The sequence below is a fragment of the Ceratotherium simum genome, unplaced genomic scaffold, assembly GCF_057802395.1.
Source record: "Ceratotherium simum simum isolate JZ-2026a unplaced genomic scaffold, ASM5780239v1 HiC_scaffold_43, whole genome shotgun sequence".
In the NCBI taxonomy this organism is placed as follows: domain Eukaryota; kingdom Metazoa; phylum Chordata; class Mammalia; order Perissodactyla; family Rhinocerotidae; genus Ceratotherium; species Ceratotherium simum.
Genome location: NW_028261259.1, coordinates 4,929,878 through 4,949,467, shown reverse-complemented (window position 1 = coordinate 4,949,467; position 19,590 = coordinate 4,929,878). Strand labels below are relative to the sequence as shown.

At 50.3% G+C, this 19,590-nt stretch overlaps 1 pseudogene; it reads left to right on the top strand.

Annotated features, from left to right (window-relative positions):
• The first annotated feature begins 6,321 nt into the window (after window positions 1–6,321).
• LOC101390318 (methyl-CpG-binding domain protein 3-like 1) lies at window positions 6,322–7,033 on the top strand (annotated as a pseudogene).
• Window positions 7,034–19,590: the final 12,557 nt, after the last annotated feature.

The window sequence follows — 19,590 nt, the reverse complement described above, 5'->3', positions numbered from 1 at the left end:
ATTTGAATATTATATTAAAGTCCTGTTCCCTTTACAGTCTGGGAGTTGTGGTGTGGTTCTGTAGCTTTCTGTAGGCATGTAAGTGAGACACTGAATCTCACATTTCTCCTTGAATCACGAACTCTTCTGGGTCATCAGCTTATTGTATGTGGGAGAAGGGAGAAGGGCCAGCCCCTTCGCTGGCTAGTGGGAACACCCCCAAGTCCCCCTAATTCCGAAGACCAGTTCATTTCAGTATCATTCAGCTCCTCCAGGAGCAGACATGGCCCCCCCGCCCGTTCTCTTGGGATTTTAAGGTTGAAGGTACTTTCACAGGCAGAGCAACAACCACTGAAATGTGGGTGTCTTTAAAACAGCACTATCAGGACCATGTCGTGCCACAGGCAGGGGCTGCCTTTCTACATTCTTGAGGAACAGGGAACATTTTCTGCTTCTCTTGTTGAGATTTCTTTTGACTAAATTTTAGGAACTTGTAGTTTTCTAGTTCAATCTCTGGAATTGCATCAGTTCTAAGTGGGGAAAACAATGTAAAATGATCAAAACGTGCACTTGGAGAGGACAAGGGCCAAGGAAGCTCATTTGCAAATGGACTAAAGGCAGGCAGGATCTAGCTCCTGAGGCCCCTCTAGGGGCTCCCTGTTCACCCCTGACCTGGATTTGAATCCTGCTGTGATCCTTGTCCAAGACTCTGAATTTCTTTTCCTGCTTGTTTTGTATCCAGGTGGAAAGATTTGTGATGCAGCTTTTAAGGCTACTGCTGGGCCTCGTTCCATAAACATGACTGCTCCCTGTGAACTAGGATTCTCAGCACCCCTGCCTTCCTTATGCAATTCCCTTTAGGGCAGACATTCCCCAGAAGGCCCCAAGCCTCCTCCCTCGTTTGTCCTGATGGATCCCCGGTGAGCTCTACTTTGCCAGTATAAGCGACTATAATCCTGGCCAGTGAGTGACCTCACACTGTCCCTTGCTGTCCAAGGTGACGTCTGAGCCCGTGTCATTCTGAGGTCCATGGTCTTGGACAATCCTCCAGTTTACACACTAAGTGTTGGTGTTACCAACTCGTCCAAATGGGGCAATTGGGCCCAAGCCCTTAAACTGTGTCGCCCCTCGGTGGTTGTGTTCTTGTCCCCAGTCACGTGCTGTGGTTACATTACCACCACCTGCTGGGGTGTGAACACTGTTTGAAGCTTTGAAAGATGAAGCATGATAAGGGTGTGGGGGGCTCCAGCAGGGAATGCCACTGAACTGATGGTCTATGGACGTGCATGAACACAGCCTTACCAATTAAAATACTGAAATGCTTCCTATCTGGTGGTGAACAGACACTGCTCTGAGCTCGCACAGAGAACCCACCCCATGACTAGGAGATTTCAAAGGGATACCAAGTGGCATTTTGAACCTCATCACTTGGGAACACCCTGTAAGACAAGGACCAGATGAATCGCTTCGCACTTGTGAATTGTCCCCTTCTTTCTGATGGCTGCAAGTTTCACCCAGACACACAGGCTGCACTCTGCCAGGGAAGCCTTCTCAGGACAACCAGAAGCTGAAGATGAATCTTGGTTCCCGGCATCCCAAGCCCTTCCTGACACGGCACAGCCACCCGGGAATGTGATTTGGTAATGGAAAGACTGGGAAGGCTGTATTTTCCCTCCAAAGAGAAAGAGAAGTACCAACAGTGAAAGCTTGATCCCTCAAATAGACAATTAAATCCCAACAAGCAGTGGTTTCTTTCAGCATTACTGATGCTGAAAAGATCTCTTTTGATAATAGCACGATCCCCCAACTGCCATGTCCATTTCCATGAATCAAATTTCCAACACATATGGATCTAAAAAACTGAGGGAAATCTGGTATTTCCTTAGATGCAACTCTGAATTAGCATGCAACAGAGAACAGAAAAATGGAGACCTAGAAGTAAATATCTAATTTGAGAACATAGACATAAAAGTGCTTTTGAAATAATATTTTGGAATCTATTGGAATATTATACAAAAAGAAGAATCCACTTTTAGTAGGTTTTACTGTGACTGTGAGGGGAAAAACTGAATCACCCCGTGACGTTGATAATTCGCTGCTGACATTAAAGTACAAATAAATAATATACATAGTAAAGGAAAATGAGAGAACAGCATGAAAAAGGAAGACCTTTCTCTCCTCACCTGAAACTCAACCTCTCACCTCAGAAAGAAACTGTTGTCTATATTTTCTATGTCTCGAAGCAGAGTTTAATAAAAGAAAAGTATCGATATATTTTAAAGTTTCAAGAGCTCAAAGCAAGGAAACATTAAGGATGCTGCCAAGAGACCTCACTGAGGTGCCTGCTCCATTTCATCTGCTGTCAGGACGGCCTTCTTAGACCCTCACTTTCTCTGCCTCGCTAGCAAGTCTGTCCGTCATCAGTGCTATCACCAGTCTCGCTCCTGTGCTCTTCACTGCCCTTTCCTCCTTCCTGATACCTCCACAGTGGAGCTGTGGAATGCACAGATCAGTTCCTGGAATCATCTCTGCCAAATCTGAATTCCAGCAGGAGTGGGCATGGGACCTGGAATGCAGGCCATCTGCGAGCACACCTGGCAGGGATTCACCTGTGTGACTAGGTGCAAGTTTTTGCAATGTTTTGGTAAGATTGAAAGGACTTACGAGTTGTCCTGCGCTGCTGCAGGCCTGGAGTCCTTGCGGTCTCTCGGGCCAGCAGATCTGGTGGGGCTGGTCCAAGTTGTCCTCTCAGAGACCAGTCATTGCCAGGATGGGATGGGATTCTAGTAACAGGCCTCTTGAATATGTCACTGGACATCCTCAAAAGAATGGAAATGCTTAAACCTGGCTTTGGTTTGGACTGGTTCCCACAGTTACGCTGCTTCTTCTGTGAAGACGTGACTTATCATCCTTCTTTTCCTCTTACCCTATAAAAACAAATCATGAAACTGGGTCAAATGATAAAGGAGGCCTGCCTTTTTAGGACAATTATCCTGGCTGTTTTGTACTTCCACCCTCCCTCTATCCTCTGGGGATAGATCTGACCTGTTTCCTGGGATGTCATCAGGCAGATTTGCATCAAGAACAGAAAGCTCAAGGTCAAACTCAAGGCTCCTCCAGATCATTTCCCCCCTCCATCCCGTTAACACGCCCTCCTTTTTTGAGTGTAATTCTATTCTCTTCTTTTCCTTGTCACTATCAACCGCACAAGTCCTGGCACTCCCTCTCAGGACAGTCGGTCCCCAATCTTTTACTAAATCCCAAATCTTACCATTTCTGTGTTTTCTGTCTACTCATTTGCTTAATCCATTGACCACTTGGTGTTCATAGAGATTAAATCAATAGAGACGTTATCAACCACCCCCTGTTAGCAACTTACTCCCATATCCCAGATGTTCACATAATCCAAATGGTTATGTTCAAAAGTAAATAATTCAGAAAACATATTCACCCACCACAAATTCCTGATCTTTAATATTTTTATTCAAACAGTCATACAGTAGATAGCTGTCCCTCAAGATCAGTAGTAATGCCAGATCAACGATTCTCACCTTAATTTTCTCCTACACCTATCAATCCTGGATTCCATGGACTATGATCACAATAATTTCCTTGGAAAAATAAAAAATTCCTTACCACTCATTTATTTTGCAAACCTTCAAACCCAGAAGATCCCGATTATCTGCCATGCCACAGCTACTGCTGGTCTTATGACAAGCTGAAGAAAAAGCACGAAACATGATATTTTGTACCACTGTAAATACAAAGCCATCTGCATCAACAGGAAAGCACCCATAATGCCTGGAAATTTTGTTCTCTTTTTTTGTTTGGCTCAAAAACAAAAAGACAAATCAATTTAAAAAATGGTCAAGGCACCAGAGTAAAATTTTTCCAGTGAAGACATACAGGTGGCCAACAGGTGTATGAAAAGGTGTTCAGCATCACAAGTCAGGGAATGCAAATCAAAACCACAATGAGCTATCATTTCACACCTGTTATGATGGCGATTATCAAAATAACTAAAGATGACAAATGTTGGTGAGGATGTGGAGAAAAGGAAACCTCGTCGGAATGTAAACTAATACAGCCATTATGGAAAACTGTATGGAATTTCCTCCAAAAATGAAAACTAGCCTATGATCCAGCAATCCCACTTCTGGTATACACCCACAGGAATTGAAATCAGGGTCTCAAAGAGATACCTGCCCTCTAATGTTCATTGCAGCAAATTCGCAATAGCCAAGATGTGGAAGTAACCTAAACGTCACTGATGGACGAATGGAAAAAGAAATGGAATATTCGTCAACATTGAAAAAAGAAGGAATTGCTGCTATTTTTGACAACATGAATGCACCTAGAAGACATTGTGCTAAGTGAAATAAGGCAGACAGAGAAAGGCAAATATTTCCTTATTTGTGGAATCTAGAATAGTCAAACTCACACAAGCAGAGGTTAGAATGGTGGTTGCCAGGGGCTGGGGAGATGGAGAAATGGGGAGCTAATGTTCAAAGATACAAAGATTCAGTTATCAAGATAAATAAGTTCTGGAAATCTAGGATAAGGCATAGTGCCTACAGCTAACAAGACTGTATTGCATGCGCTACATTTGCTAATAGAGTAGATATTAAGAGTTCTTACCAGAGAATAATAGTAATAAAGGAGGTGAGAGAAAACTTTGGGAGATGATGGATATGTTTGTGGCCTTGATGGTGGTGACAGTCTCAAGGGTGTATGCTTATGTCCAAATTCATCAAGCTGTATATGGAAAAGTATGACATCATGATTCTACTCTATTAGCACATGCAACGTATGCATACAGTCTTGTTAGCTGTAGGCACTATGCCGTATCATAGATTTCCAGAACTTATTTATCTTGATAACTGAAACTTTGTATCTTTGAACATCAGCTCCCCATTTCTCCATCTCCCCAGCCCCTGGCAACCACCATTCTAACCTCTGCTTGTGTGAGTTTGACTATTCTAGATTCCACAAATAAGGGAATATTTGCCTTTCTCTGTCTGCCTTATTTCACTTAGCACAATGTCTTCTAGGTGCATTCATGTTGTCAAAAATAGCAGCAATTCCTTCTTTTTTCAATGTTGAAGAATATGCCATTTCTTTATCCATTCATCCATCAGTGACGTTTAGGTTACTTCCACATCTTGGCTATTGCGAATTTGCTGCAATGAACATTAGAGGGCAGGTATCTCTTTGAGACCCTGATTTCAATTCCTGTGGGTGTATACCAGAAGTGGGATTGCTGGATCATAGGCTAGTTTTCATTTTTGGAGGAAATTCCATACTGTTTTCCATAATGGCTGTATTTGTTTACATTCCCACGAGGGTTCCTTTTCTCCACATCCTCACCAACATTTGTCATCTTTAGCTTTTTGATAATAGCCATCATAACAGGTGTGAAATGATAGCTCATTGTGGTTTTGATTTGCATTCCCTGATTTGTGATGCTGAACAACTTTTCATACACCTGCTGGCCACCTGTATGTCTTCACTGGAAAAATTTTACTCTGGTCCCTTGACCATTTTTTAAATTGATTTGTCTTTTTGTTTTTGAGCCAAACAAAAAAAGAGAACAAAATTTCCAGGCATTATGGGTGCTTCCCAGTTGATGCAGATGGCTTTGTATTTACAGTGGTACAAAAAGGTCATGTTTCATGCTTTATCTTCAGCTTGTCATAAGATCAGCAGTAGCTGCGGCACGGCAGATAATCGGGATCTTCTGGGTTTGGAAGTTTACAAAATAAATGAGTGGTAAGGAATTTTTTATTTTTAAAAGGAAATTATTTTGATCATAGTCCATGGAATCCAGGATTGATAGGTCTAGGAGGAAATTAAGGTGAGAATCGTTGATCTGGCATTACTACTGATCTTGAGGGACAGGTATCTACTGTATGAATGTTTGAATAAAAATATTAAAGATCAGGAATTTGTGGTGGGTGAATATGTTTTCTGAATTATTTACTTTTGAACATAACCATTTGGATTATGTGAACATCTGGGATATGGGAGTAAGTTGCTAACAGGTGGTGGTTGATAATGTCACTATTGATTTAACCTCTATGAACACCAAGTGGTCAACGGATTAAGCAGATGAGTAGACAGAAAATACAGAAATGGTAAGATTTGGGATTTAGTAAAGGACTGGTGGTCGACTGTCCTGAGAGGGAGTGCCAGGACTTGTGCAGTTGAGAGTGACAAGGAAAAGAAGAGAATAGACTAACACTCAAACAAGGAGGGCGTGTTAACAGGATGGAGGGGGGAAATGATCTGGAGGGGCCTTGAGTTTTGACCTTGAGCTTTCTGTTCTTGATGCAAATCTGCCTGATGACATCCCAGGACACAGGTCAGATATATCCCGAGAGAGTAGAGCGAGGGTGGAAGTACAAAACAGCCAGGATAATTGTCCTAAAAAGGCAGGCCTCCTTTATCATTTGACCCAGTTTCATGATTTGTTTTTATAGGGTAAGAGGAAAAGAAGGATGATAAGTCACGTCTTCACAGAAGAAGCAGCGTAACTGTGGGAACCAGTCCAAACCAAAGCCAGGTTTAAGCATTTCCATTCTTTTGAGGATGTCCAGTGACATATTCAAGAGGCCAGTTACTAGAATCCCATCCCATCCTGGCAATGACTGGTCTCTGAGAGGACAACTTGGACCAGCCCCACCAGATCTGCTGGCCCGAGAGACCGCAAGGACTCCAGGCCTGCAGCAGTGCAGGACAACACGTAAGTCCTTTCAATCTTGCCAAAACGTTGTAAAAACTTGCACCTAGTCACACAGGTGAATCCCTGCCAGGTGTGCTCGCAGATGGCCTGCATTCCAGGTCCCATTCCCACTCCTGCTGGTCTTCAGATTTGGCAGAGATGATTCCAGGAACTGATCTGTGCATTCCACAGCTGCACTGTGGAGGTATCAGGAAGGAGGAAAGGGCAGTGAAGAGCACAGGAGCGAGACTGGTGATAGCACTGATGGCGGACAGACTTGCTAGCAAGGCAGAGAAAGTGAGGGTCTAAGAAGGCCGTCCTGACAGCAGATGAAATGGAGCAGGCACCTCAGTGAGGTCTCTTGGCAGCATCCCTAATGTTTCCTTGCTTTGAGCTCTTGAAATTTTAAAATATATTGATACTTTTCTTTAATTAAGCTCTGCTTCGAGACATAGAAAATATAGACAATAGTTTCTTTCTGAGGTGAGAGGTTGAGTTTCAGGTGAGGAGAGAAAGATCTTCCTTTTTCATGCTGTTCTCTCATTTTCCTTTACTATGTATATTATTTATTTGTACTTTAAAGTCAGCAGCGAGTTATCAATGTCACGGGGTGATTCAGTTTGTCCCCTCACAGTCACAGTAAAACCTACTAAAAATGGATTATTCTTTTTGTATAATATTCCAATAGATTCTAAAATATTATTTCAAACGCACTTTTGTGTCTATGTTCTCAAATTAGATATTTACGTCTAGGTCTCCATTTTTCTGTTCTCTGTTGCATGCTAATTCAGAGTTGCATCTAAGGAAATACCAGATTTCCCTCAGTTTTTTAGATCCATAGGTGTTGGAAATTTGATTCATGGAGATGAACATGGCAGTGGGGGATCGTGCTATTATCAAAAGAGATTTTTTCAGCATCAGTAATGCTGAAAGAACCCACTGCTTGTTGGGATTTAATTGTCTATTTGAGGGATCAAGCTTTCACTGTTGGCTCTTCTCTTTCTCTTTGGAGGGAAAGTACAGCCTTCCCAGTCTTTCCGTTACCAAATCACTTTCCTGGGTGGCTGTGCCATGTCAGGAAGGGCTTGGGATGCCGGGAACCAGGATTCATTTTCAGCTTCTGGTTGTCCTGAGAAGGCTTCCCTGGCAGAGTGCAGCCTGTGTGTCTGGGTGACACTTGCAGCCATCAGAAATGAGGGGATAACTCACAAGTGCCAAGCGATTCATCTGGTCCTTGTCTTACAGGGTGTTCCCAAGGGATGAGGTTCAAAATGCCACTTGGTAACCATTTGAAAGCTCCTAGTCATGGGGTGGGTTCTCGGTGCGAGCTCAGAGCAGTGTCTGCTCACGACCAGATGGCAAGCATTTCAGTATTTTAATTGGTAACGCTGTGTTCATGCACGTCCATGGACCATCAGTTCAGTGGCATTCCCTGCTGTAGCCCCCCACACTCCTGTCATGCCTCATCTTTGAAAGCTCCAAACAGTGTTCACACCCCAGCAGGTGGTGGTAATGTAACCACAGCACAGGACTGGGGACAAAAACACAACCACCGAGGGGCGACACAGTTTATGGCCTCGGGCCCAATTGCCCCATTTGGACGAGTTGGTAACACCAACACTTAGTGTGTAAACTGGAGGATTGTCCAAGACCATGGACCTCAGAATGACACAGGCTCAGAAGTCACCTTGGACAGCAAGGGACAGTGTGAGGTCACTCACTGGCCAGGATTATGGTCCCTTATACTGGCAAATTAGAGCTCACCCGGGATCCATCAGGCCAAGCGAGGGAGGAGGCTTGGGGCCTTCTGGGGAATGTCTGCCCTAAAGGGAATTGCATAAGGAAGGCAGGGGTGCTGAGAATCCTAGTTCACAGGGAGCAGTCATGTTTATGGAACGAGGCCCAGCAGTAGCCTTAAAAGCTGCATCACAAATCTTTCCGCCTGGATACAAAACAAGCAGGAAAAGGAATTCAGAGTCTTGGACAAGGATCCCAGCAGGATTCAAATCCAGGTCAGGGGTGAACACGGAGCCCCTAGAGGGGCCTCAGGAGCTAGGTCCTGCCTGCCTTTAGTCCATTTGCAAATGAGCTTCCTTGGGCCTTGTCCTCTCCACGTGCACGTTTTGATCTTTTTACATTGTTTTCCCCACTTAGAGCTGATGCAATTCCAGAGATTGAACTAGAAAACTACAAGTTCCTAAAATTTAGTCAAAAGAAATCTCAACAAGAGAAGCAGAAAACGTTCCCTGTTCCTCCAGAATGTAGAAAGGCAGCCCCTGCCTGTGGCACGACATGGTCCTGGGTAGTGCTGTTTTAAAGACACCCACATTTCAGTGGTTGTTGCTCTGCCTGTGAAAGTACCTTCAACCTTAAAATCCCAAGAGAACGGGCGGGGGCCATATCTGCTCCTGGAGGAGCTGAGTGATACTGAAATGAACTGATCTTCGGAATTATGGGGACTTGGGAGTGTCCCCACTAACCAGGGAAGGGGCTGGCCCTTCTCCCTTCTCCCACATACAATAAGCTGATGAACCCAGAAGAGTTCGTGATTCAAGGAGAAATGTGAGATTCAGTGTCTCACTTACATGCCTACAGAAAGCGACAGAACCACACCACAACTCCCAGCTCTAAAAGGAACAGGACTTTAATATAATATTCAAATATGGCATTTATTGTTTACAACAAATAACTACTGTCCCTCCACAATGTGTGAATTGGTCCTGGGGTAGAGACATCAGGGAGCTGGGGTGGGGTCGTCCCCTCTCTCTTGGGTTTCAGGGGACCTCAGAGATCAGCTTACAATGCTCCCATTCCCGTCAGGTGGGAGGAGCTGGCCCAGTGCATCCCAAGCCTCCCAGCTGTGTCCCCGCTGCTGAGGATGGGGCTGTGATTGGCCACTGGTACGGGGCTTGGTGTTGGGGCCTGGGGACTGAGTAGAAGAGTAGGGTTATCTTGATGGCCTGGAAGAATCATGGCCCCCACCTTGTCCCAACTGCACTGGGTGCTCCAGACCCTGTGCTCAGTGCTGTCAGCCACCAGTACCCCATTTGTCCCTGCCACGCAAAAGATTATTTAGTGTCATCTATTTCACAGAGGAGGAAACGGAGTCTCAGGAAGCTGAAGAAAGTCACCCCAGTCACAGGACTGCTCAGTAGTGGAGCTGGGATCCCATTGCCAGCTGTTTGACTACCCAAGGGCACGTTTAGCCCGAAGCTTTACTGAACCCCTAGGAGTCAGTCACCACGGCCCAGACACTCACTCACCCCTGACCTTGATGATGGCGGGTTCTTCTTATCCTTGAGTATTCTGCTGGCCAACTAGGTCTGGGGGTCCAGCTGGCAGGACAGGCTGTAGCTCCAGGACAGAGAGGCACCTGTGAGCCTACCAGGAGCCACACCTCAGGTGTCCCCCCACTGCCTGCCCAGCAGCTGGAGTCTAGGTGTCCCAGAGGTCGCCATGCAATAAGGCCTGGGTCTGAGTGGGGGGCCACGGAGACAGGCTCTGTGGACTGGCCAACAGGGAGAGTCCACCCCGGCCCTCACCCAACTCCTGCCCGGCCTCACCTATCATTCTCGTTGAGCAGCTCCATGACCTGGAACCAGGCCCCAAATCGCTCCTCGGGCTCTAGGTTGTAATTCTTTGTGGCCACCTGGAGCAGAAGGATCTCCCTCATGACTGGGTATTCCTGGGACCAGAGGGAAGGAGAGGATGCAGATAGGGCCTGGGTGGGGGATGTTTCATGGACCTTGTGGGTGGTGAGGAGTGAGGCAGAGGACCAGTCCTGGGAACTGTCCTTCCCTCCAGTTCCATCCAGGCTCTACCTGTTCGCAAAATGGGAATAATCAGCCCCTCCTCCAGGAAGTTTTCCTTGATGCCATCCTCCCCTCAACCCACCCGCCAATTGGTTGGGTCTCCCACTTCTCTGTTATCAAACTCTTCCACTAAATGTAAGATACAGGGGGTGGAGCCAGGGACTGTTCTGCCCAGAGGGTCTCTGATTTCCTCCTCCTTCCCCTCCCCTGAAGGGGGTGTGGCAGCTGTTCACTTCAGTCCTATTCTCAGGTTGATCTCATTCCCCTGGAAGGCAGAGAGCCAGAGTCCATCAGACAGAGCCCCCTAGCCTGACTAGCCCCCTATGCCCACCCCTTCTCAAGTTGCACTACTGCCAGGTCACCAGAGGGAGCCGGGCATGCAGAGAAAACAGGACTTGGACCTAGGCCGGGCTCTGGGCTCCAGAGAAGCAGGACATGGGGGAGAGGCTGAGGAACCTGACAGCACAACCCTCTCTGATGACAGACTTGGAGGCTGAGGCCTCAGGCAGACGGGACTGCTCAGCCACTTATGTGCTGCCTGACTTGGAGGGGTCCGAATTCTCTCTCCCTCCATGGGCAGCGTGGGTGGGAGAGGCTGAGTCCAGCTCAGATAAAACCTCAAGCAGCTGTGCTGTCAGGCAGCTCTGAGCTTCCCCAGCCTGAGGAACCGGAATGGGTGTCTCAGGTGGAGCCTCTGTTCACTCATCCCTAAGATGGGCCTGATGCCCCAGCTCCCAGGGGTGGCTGAGAGGCTCTTATGACAGGAGATGTGCCAAGTGCTGAGAGCTCAGAGCTCAGTTCGGGGGCTCCCAATCCCAAGGCTCAGGATCCTGGTCCTCCCTGCCTGGTCCTCAAGTGCACCCACCTCGAGATTATCACCCATCAGCAGGTGCAGCATCAGCAGGTGACCAAGGAAAGTGCCAAGATATGGGATGACACTCTGTGACATCGTGGTTTGGGTGGGATGAGTCCTTGCTCTCAAGTCGGCCCCCTGCAGACCCTCCCCTGAAAAGTCCTCACCCTCAGCCTCCTAGCCCACCCCAGGCTTCCCACGGGGAGCAGCCTAGGACCCTTAGCAACCTCGGCTCAACTCCTCCTCCTTTCACAGCCCCAAAACACCACACTCCTCCTCCTCACCTCCCAGGGCCGGCTTCTGGCAAATCACAGGTTGTGCGGTCCCTGGCCCTCTCCACAGCAAACCCATCCTGCATCAGCTCTTCCAGGCCCTCCTCCTGGTCACTTCTACTGGGGGATTCAGGCACTGTGGCACCAAGAGGAAGGGGCCTCCTCTCTTGATTTGAGGGCCTCCAGCTGGGAGGGCAGAGCCCCTCCCCCACAGGCATACTCACCTGCTGCTGCTGCTTCTCCTGCACTCTCTGGAGGCTGATATGCGGGGGGGCAAACGTGGAGGGCCCCTGCTGCCAGGGTCGAGGAGAGTGTCAGTAAGGCCATAGTCCCCTCACCCCATTTCTCTCCAGCACCACTGACCTCTGACCCTGGACATCTGACTCCAGGCAACTGGTACCAATAGCACTCCATCCTCCAAGGTGTTGTGATTCTAGAACAAGCCAAGCTCCAACTCTCACTCTGGGTGTGAGCTTGAGCTTTGGGCCAGGCCTCCCCGAGCCTGTTTCCTCATCTGGAATGTGTGAGAACTCCAGCTACCTCACAGGTTCTCCTGAGGACTCAGTGTCACATGACACTGTTCTCGCCCTCACCCTTCCAGGTGGAGCAGGCAGAAAGCTCCCACATGGGCCGGCCCCGTGGCTTAGCGGTTAAGTGCACGCGCTCCACTGCTGGCAGCCCGGGTTCGGATCCTGGGCGCACACTGCTTCTCCGGCCATGCTGGGGCCGCGTCCCACATACAGCAACTGGAAGGATGTGCAGCTATGACATACAACTATCTACTGGGGCTTTGGGGGGAAAAATAAATAAATAAAATCTTTAAAGATCAAATTTCATTAAAAAAAAGAAATTCCCACAGTCCTTTCTTCCCTCTTACCTCATCACCACCCTGTGAGGCCTGCAACTGAGGCTCAACTGGGGGAGGACTGGCCCCCAAGTTCAATCTCAGCTTTCAGGGTTCAGTTTGGACTGAGAGCCTGAGTTTCTTTCTGTCTGTTGGCCTGGGCAATCTCATGCTTCTCTCATCTCTAGGCGTGCACATTGGGCAGCCCTAAAACGCTGGTATTTGATTCCTCAGTTACAGGGATTCGACAGAGTGAGAGAGAGAGAGAGATGGAACATGAAAGAGGGAGTAAGAGGAAGTGAGAGACTTTTTAGTTAAAATTTAGACAAGACATCCCATCACTTTGGCTGTTATTATGTTAAGAAGCCAGTTACTAACTACTTAGCGGTCCCACTGGGATGGCTATACCATCTGTGGGGCTTACTGGGTACCACTGTGGAGGCTGCCCACCTCATAGGCCAAGACGAGACACTTGGGTCTCATTCTCCATTAAACAGGAAACAATTGAATGGTTTTATGTCGCAGGATGGCAGTATGTAAATTTCCATTAGTTTCAACCCCCTCATGATGCTGACCTGAAAATGAGGCCAAGTTGGAAGCGACTGTTCCAATATCACATTGCTAGAACCCAGGCCTGTTTTGAGTGGTGTTCTGTGCTACCTGTCACCCCTTCTTGTTATTCTTCCATCTCTAAGTTTGTGCCTTAGGTACATGTGACACCAGCCCACAGAGGTAATAGATATTATGTCATATACACCGGGTGACATCCCTAGGAAGTAGATTCTAGCCTGATCCCCATGGTGCAGGTTTAGAGACTGGGGAGGACATGAGAGGTACAGGGACTTTCTCAGGATGAAGAACTGGTAAGAAAAAGGAGGTCTGCATTCATCTCTGTCTCCTCAAAGCTAAGACCCGACTTAGGTTTCCAGGGAGCTGTGGCTAGGGCTGTGTAGGCTCCTTGTGTACAGTTCAAGAGATGACATGGGGGAGGAGAGTTAACAGCCAGGGCACAGGGGGCAGCTCTGGACAAGTCTGATTGAGGGAAGGGGCCCAGGCAAAGGAATCTTGAAAGAAGACCTCACTTCCTTGGTTATAGACCACAACAGATCTTAGAACTCTGGTAACCAGGCACACACAGCCCCCCATCCAGCTCACTTGACTGGAGACAGTCAACAGGAAAAAATATTTTGTTGTTGTATCCCAACTTTTGGAGGATCTAGGCTCAAAAAAACCCAGAAAGAGAAACTTTTTGGTCGTTGCCGACGTTGGCTCAGCCCTCATCCCCGACGCCTCTGGGCGTCTGGCAGGAGGCAGTGAAGGGTAACACGGTGTAGTCCAGGAAAGACTAGTGCAGGCCAGGACACAACTGTGATCCCACCTGATCAGCCCCACACCCCTTACCCTTCATCGTGTGTGTGTGTGTCTGTGTGTGTTTGTGTGGAGGGGAGAAGGCAGGGTACGAGGGGCAGGCCATTCCTGGGCAGGAGCTGGTTGTTAGGTGTCGGAAGCATGGTGGGCCTGTCATGTTCATAGCCCAGGTCATGGCTGGCAGCGTGAGAAGGTGAGCTCCTCTACTCTTATGTTACTGAGCCATAGAGGTTTCATCTCTTTTCCTGCCTGACCACAGTTCTTTGTAGGGATGTCCCTCTGTGCCTGAACTGAGGAGCAGACTTTCTCTTGGGGGTTGACCCCAGTGGCAGTGTGCAGCCAGCCCCTGATTCCTTCTGGCCCAGCTCCAGAACAGTCTTTGCAGAACTCCAATCAGAAGGTCATCGAGGAGCTGCCCAATGGTTTCAATTTCAGCAACTCACTAGGCAAGGGGAAGGTGCCTGAGGCCACAAACACCATCCAGTGCTGCTCTGAGATGAGAACAGGAGCAGAGGGTCTCCACACTCAGGACCTTGAGATGACCAGGTTGGACCAGAACTAGGGCGTGACCAGACTGGGGCTGTCCCTTTTCAAGCTAAAGGGGATATACACGCAGATAACCTTGCCTGGTTCGGAGCTGAGCTGCCATGACCCTCTTACCCTTGCCCGGTGTGAGCTTCTGGAGGCCACTGAGGCAGAAGCAGAGGGTAAGGGGGATTGCAGGCTGGATATTCCTGGAAGGGAAGTGGGATCTTTCCTGTGTTTAGAAGGACACATTGAAAGTAAGCTATGTGGGTGAATCATCTTCCTCTTTATCCCACTGTAGCGCCAGCTGCAGAGCTCCAGCCAGTGACAGAAGCAGAGCAGTGGGCAGTGGTGGAGGTAGAGCTGGCTACATCTCCGTTCACATCACCACTACTAGTGCTGAGGCCAGCGTCCCCTCCATCAGCAGTGTTGGAGCTGGAGCAAGGGCCAACATCGGCTCCAGCAGGAGTGGGAGCTGCTGAGCTGGAGTCACCTGGATCATCATTTCTAGTGGGAAGTCCGTCTCCACCTGTGGCTGTTAAGGAGCGTGAGAAGAAGCCCAACCTCACGGCCTTCTCTCCTAAGCTGGTGGTGGAGCAGTTGACCGTGATGGATGCAGTGAGCAGCTGGGCTCTCAGGGTGGGGTGGAACAGGCCTTCCCTCTGCCATCGTTGCCCCAGTCCTGATCCAGACTCCCATGATCTGGGCCCAAATCCCAGCTCCACCCCTTACCAACCATATGACCTGGGCAACTTCTGGAACCCCCAAGCCTTTGCTGTCCACCTGCAGACCGTAGAGGTGGACACTAACAGGACCTGCTCCACAGAGTGGCTGTGCCGGCTCCATGAGGTAGAAGAGATGGAAAGCTGGGCAGGGCCTGGCCCATCAGTGGTGGAGGGGAACTCACTGTGTGCAGCCAGGTCTACGGTGGCCCAGCCGTCTCCTCAGGAGGCTCAACAGCCTCAGGACTTGACACCTGATGTGTGCTTCACTACAAGGGAGACAGACAAGGCCAGTGGTTGTAGCTGCCATGGGGGAATGTGCATCAGAATGGGGAGTGGGACCAGAGCGGAGATCAGGGTGGTGGAAGATGCCCCCTTGGCATGAGCAGAGTTGAGCCACCGTCTGGAGCTTGGAGTTAGCCAGGACGGGCTGGGTGCAAATGCCCCTCTCCCTTCCCTGCCGGGATTGGGTCCTGGGTCATCCTGTGTTGGGTACCCTCGGTGGACAGAGAAGAAAACCCAGGGACTCTCACAAGGCTCAGGCCACATCCTGAGCTTCCTGAGCTCCAGCTCTAAACTGTGACACCTGTGTCGGACTTTAGTGGCTGTGGACACAGAGGTGGCCTGTGGCAGGGCTGGATGACACTCCCCCTGTTCCCCAGGAGCTCTTCTGGAAGGTGGTGCCCTCTCAGTGCCTGGGATCCACCTGGCACAAGAAGAACAAGCCTGGCAGTGAGCACTAGACACCCACCATCCAGGCCACTATCGACCAGTTCAGAAGGGTGGCCAGCCTCGTCATCACCACCTGCCTCGGGGACCCAAGCATGACAGCCCAGGACAGGGCGAGGGTGGTAGAGCACTGGGTCCAGGTGGCCCAGGTGTGCCGTGGGAGGCCCAGTGGAGCCCCTCTCTGGAGACTTGGGAACTGCCTCTCCACCTTTATCAGCTCCCAGGATTGCAGTGTGTGGTCTAAGCTCCTGCAAGTCCCTAGGCCCTTCCTGCCAGGGGCCCACTGACCTTGACTCCAGGTCCCAGTGGGAGGATGCTCACTTCCTACCTGGCTAATTCCCTGGGTTGAGCTAAACTCCTCCTCCTTGTGAGTGTTACTCTCTGGGTCCTAAATGTCCTTCTGGGGCTCCCTGAGCATCTGTCTCATCCAGGAGGGGAGATTTAAATAGAAGGGGACTGAAGCTAGAGCAAGCAGGGCTCCAGTGCCCAACCTCACACCTCATTCTCTTCCCTTCCCCAAGAGTGCGAGATCTGGAAGAAGTTCTCCTCGCCCCGCACTGTCATCTCTGCTCTGCAGAAAACCTCCACAAGCCACCTGAAGAACACATCGGGGGAAGTTTCCCGGTGGGTAGGCCTCTTTCCATAGGAGGACCAGGATGAATGAGGGATCTCATGTATGACTGTCATTGGCGCCTCAGTCAGCCGGGAAATCCTGGGAGGCAGCAAATGCTGGGGACAGGGCCTGGGTGTCGGCAGTTTGTCTCTAAGTCTCCTGGTGTCCTTAGTGAACCAGTTCTGCTTCAGTACTCGGTTTCCCTAAATGTCAGCTACTGGGTTGAGCCACATTGGAGATTTTCAAGTGTTTATAGCAACAGAACTCTATGGCCAGTTGAAACTCATAGTGGTCAAAACAGAGCTGCTCTGTAGAGCTGGGGAGTGGAGACCCCAGTGACCAACAGGAGAGTCCCCTCCCAGTCCCATGGGACCTTAGCGCTCAGAGGAGCCCAGTGAGAACACTCCTCCAGAGAGGTTGAATCTCTTGGGTTGTCAAAGAAAAGGGAATTGCACTCAGACCCCTCACATTATCCCTAAATTTATCCCTCCCTCTTTCCCCTCCCCTCGGGTAAAGCTCTGAAATACTTAAGGAGCTCTATAGCCAAGATGAGTCCTTGAGCAGAGAACTGATGACCAAGATAGAGTGGAGGCTGTGGGTCTGGAAAGAGAGGAGGGGGGAGGGGGCAGGTGGACTGGGCAGGCTGTGGTTTTGATAGCTTCTCACTTGAAATTTCTCTGAAACATTCCCGTCTATCTTGTCCAGGTTAACAAGCAGAGGGATCTGTTCAGCCCATGGGCAGCAGGGTGCCATTTTTGGGCAGGAGGCCCTGGTCATGGGACACAGTGGTGTTGGTTGGGCTGTTCCAGGAGGAGTTGCTGAGCTGGTGCCATCAGCAGGTCTCTGGCTTCCATGCACGTCCATCCTGCTGGGTGTAGCTTCTTCCAAGCTGTTGCGGTGGGTTTAGCCCTCAGCCTAAACCTGTCCTCAGGAAGACAGGCCCCTGCTGCTCCTTCTGTCTTCACCATGTCTCCAAGGGGAAGGCACCCAGCCTGTCCCAGGGACATGCATGGCAGAGGATTCCCATGGTCCAGGTGGACAAACAGGCTGCTCATCCTTGGGTCTGAACGGCTGGACCAGAGACAGATGTGTGTGCTTTCGGGGAACCCCCCCGGACCCCTAGAGCAGTCACTCGAGTCAACCACAAGAGTCTCATCTGAGTGCCTGGTTGGCAATGACATATGCCCCCAGGGGCTTATGAGAAGCGTCTAGGCAACTCATGGATTCTTAGTGGATCCTGCTGAAAGGACGTTAGGAGCTTCACGTAAATGAGGAAGCAAAGCGTCCTGTCACCACCTTCCCTGTGGATCAGAGGTGGCACATTGGGGGTTCAGTTCCTGAGTGGATAAAGAAAGAGTTCAGGGCAGGGGAATGTCCTGAGGGGTTCCTTGGTGAGGAGAAGGCTTTGGCATGGCCTCTGGCCCAGCCTGGGGGCCAGACACTCCATGAGACTGGGGCAGGCAGGAGCCATGCAACCAGACTCCCAAGACACCCCGTCCTCTCCACTGCTCGGCCCAGGACCAAGCTGTGAGAGCTCAGAGGACAGGACTGTTGTCAGTGGTGGGGCTGAGGGTTAGGCGAGGATGTGGGAACAGGGCATCTGGCTGGGAGGAGCAAGCGGCCTCTCCTCTTTGGGCCCCTGAGCAACTCACTGCCCCTGTTTGGGCCTCTGTCTCCTCATCAGGGAAGGGAGGGATGGTGATTGTGTGGTGCAGGCCTCCCACGGTGATGATGAGTTAAGAGTGAGGAAAGGACTGTGGGAGCTTTCTGCCTGCTCCACCTGGAGGGGTGAGGGCGAGCACAATGATGACAGTCATGTGACACTGAGTCCTCAGGAGTACTTGTGAGGTAGCTGGAGTGCTCACACCTTCTATATGAGAAAAGAGGCTCAGGGAGGCCAGACCGAAAGCCCAAGATCACACCCAGAGTGCAAGTTGGAGCTGGGCTTGTTCTAGAATCACAACACCTTGGAGGATGTATTGGCATTGGTACCAGTTGACTCGAGTCAGATGTCCAGGTTCGGAGGCCAGTGGTGCTGGAGAGAAATGGGGTGAGGGGAGTATGGCCCATTGACACTCTCCTCTACCCTGGCAGGAGGGGCCCTCCACGTTTGCCCCCCCGCAGATCAGGCCCCATAGAGTGCAGGAGAAGCAGCAGCAGCAGGTGAGTGTGCCTGTGGGGGAGGGGCTCTGCCCTCGCAGCTGGAGGCCTCAAATCAAGAGAGGATGGCCCTTCCTCTTGCTGCCACAGTGCCTGAATCCCCCAGTAGAAGTGACCAGGAGGAGGGCCTGGGAGATCTGGTGCAGGATGATTGTTGTGGGGAGGGCCAGGGACCGCATACCCTGTGATTTGCCAGAAGCCGGCCCTGGGAGGTGAGGAGGAGGACTGTGGTGTTCGTGGGGTGTGAAGGGAGGAGGAATTGAGGGGAGGCTGCTAAGGGTCCTAGGCTGCTCCCCGTGGGAACCCTGGGGTGGGCCAGGAGGCTGAGGGTGAGGACTTTTCAGGGGAGGGTCTGCAGGGGACCGACTTGAGAGCAAGGGCTCATCCCACCCACACTCTGATGTCACAGAGTGTCATCCCCTATATTGGCACTTTCCTTGGTCACCTGCTGTTGCTGCACCTGCTGATGGGTGATAATCTCGAGGTGGGTGCACCTGAGGACCAGGCATTGAGGACCAGGATCCTGAGCCTTGGGATATGGGAGCCCCTGAACTGAGCTCTGAGCTCTCAGCACTTGGCACATCTCTCCTGAGAACCTCACAGCCGCCTCTGGGAGCTGGGGCATCAGGCACATCTTAGGGATGAGTGAACAGAGGTTCCACCTGAGACACCCATTCTGGTTCCCCAGGCTGGGGAAGCTCAGAGCTGCCTGATGGCACAGCTGCGTGAGGTTTTATCTGAGCTGGACTCAGCCTCTCCCTCCCATGCTGCCCGTGGAGGGAGAGAGGATTCGGGCCCCTCCAAGTCAGGCAGCACATAAGTGGCTGAGCAGTCCCCTCTGCCTGAGGCCTCAGCCTCCAAGTCTGTCATCAGAGAGGGTTGTGCTGCCAGGTCCCTCAGCCTCTCCCCCATGTCCTCCTTCTCTGGAGCCCAGAGCCAGGCCTAGGTCCAAGTCTTGTTTTCTCTGCATGCCCGGCCACCTCTGTGGACCT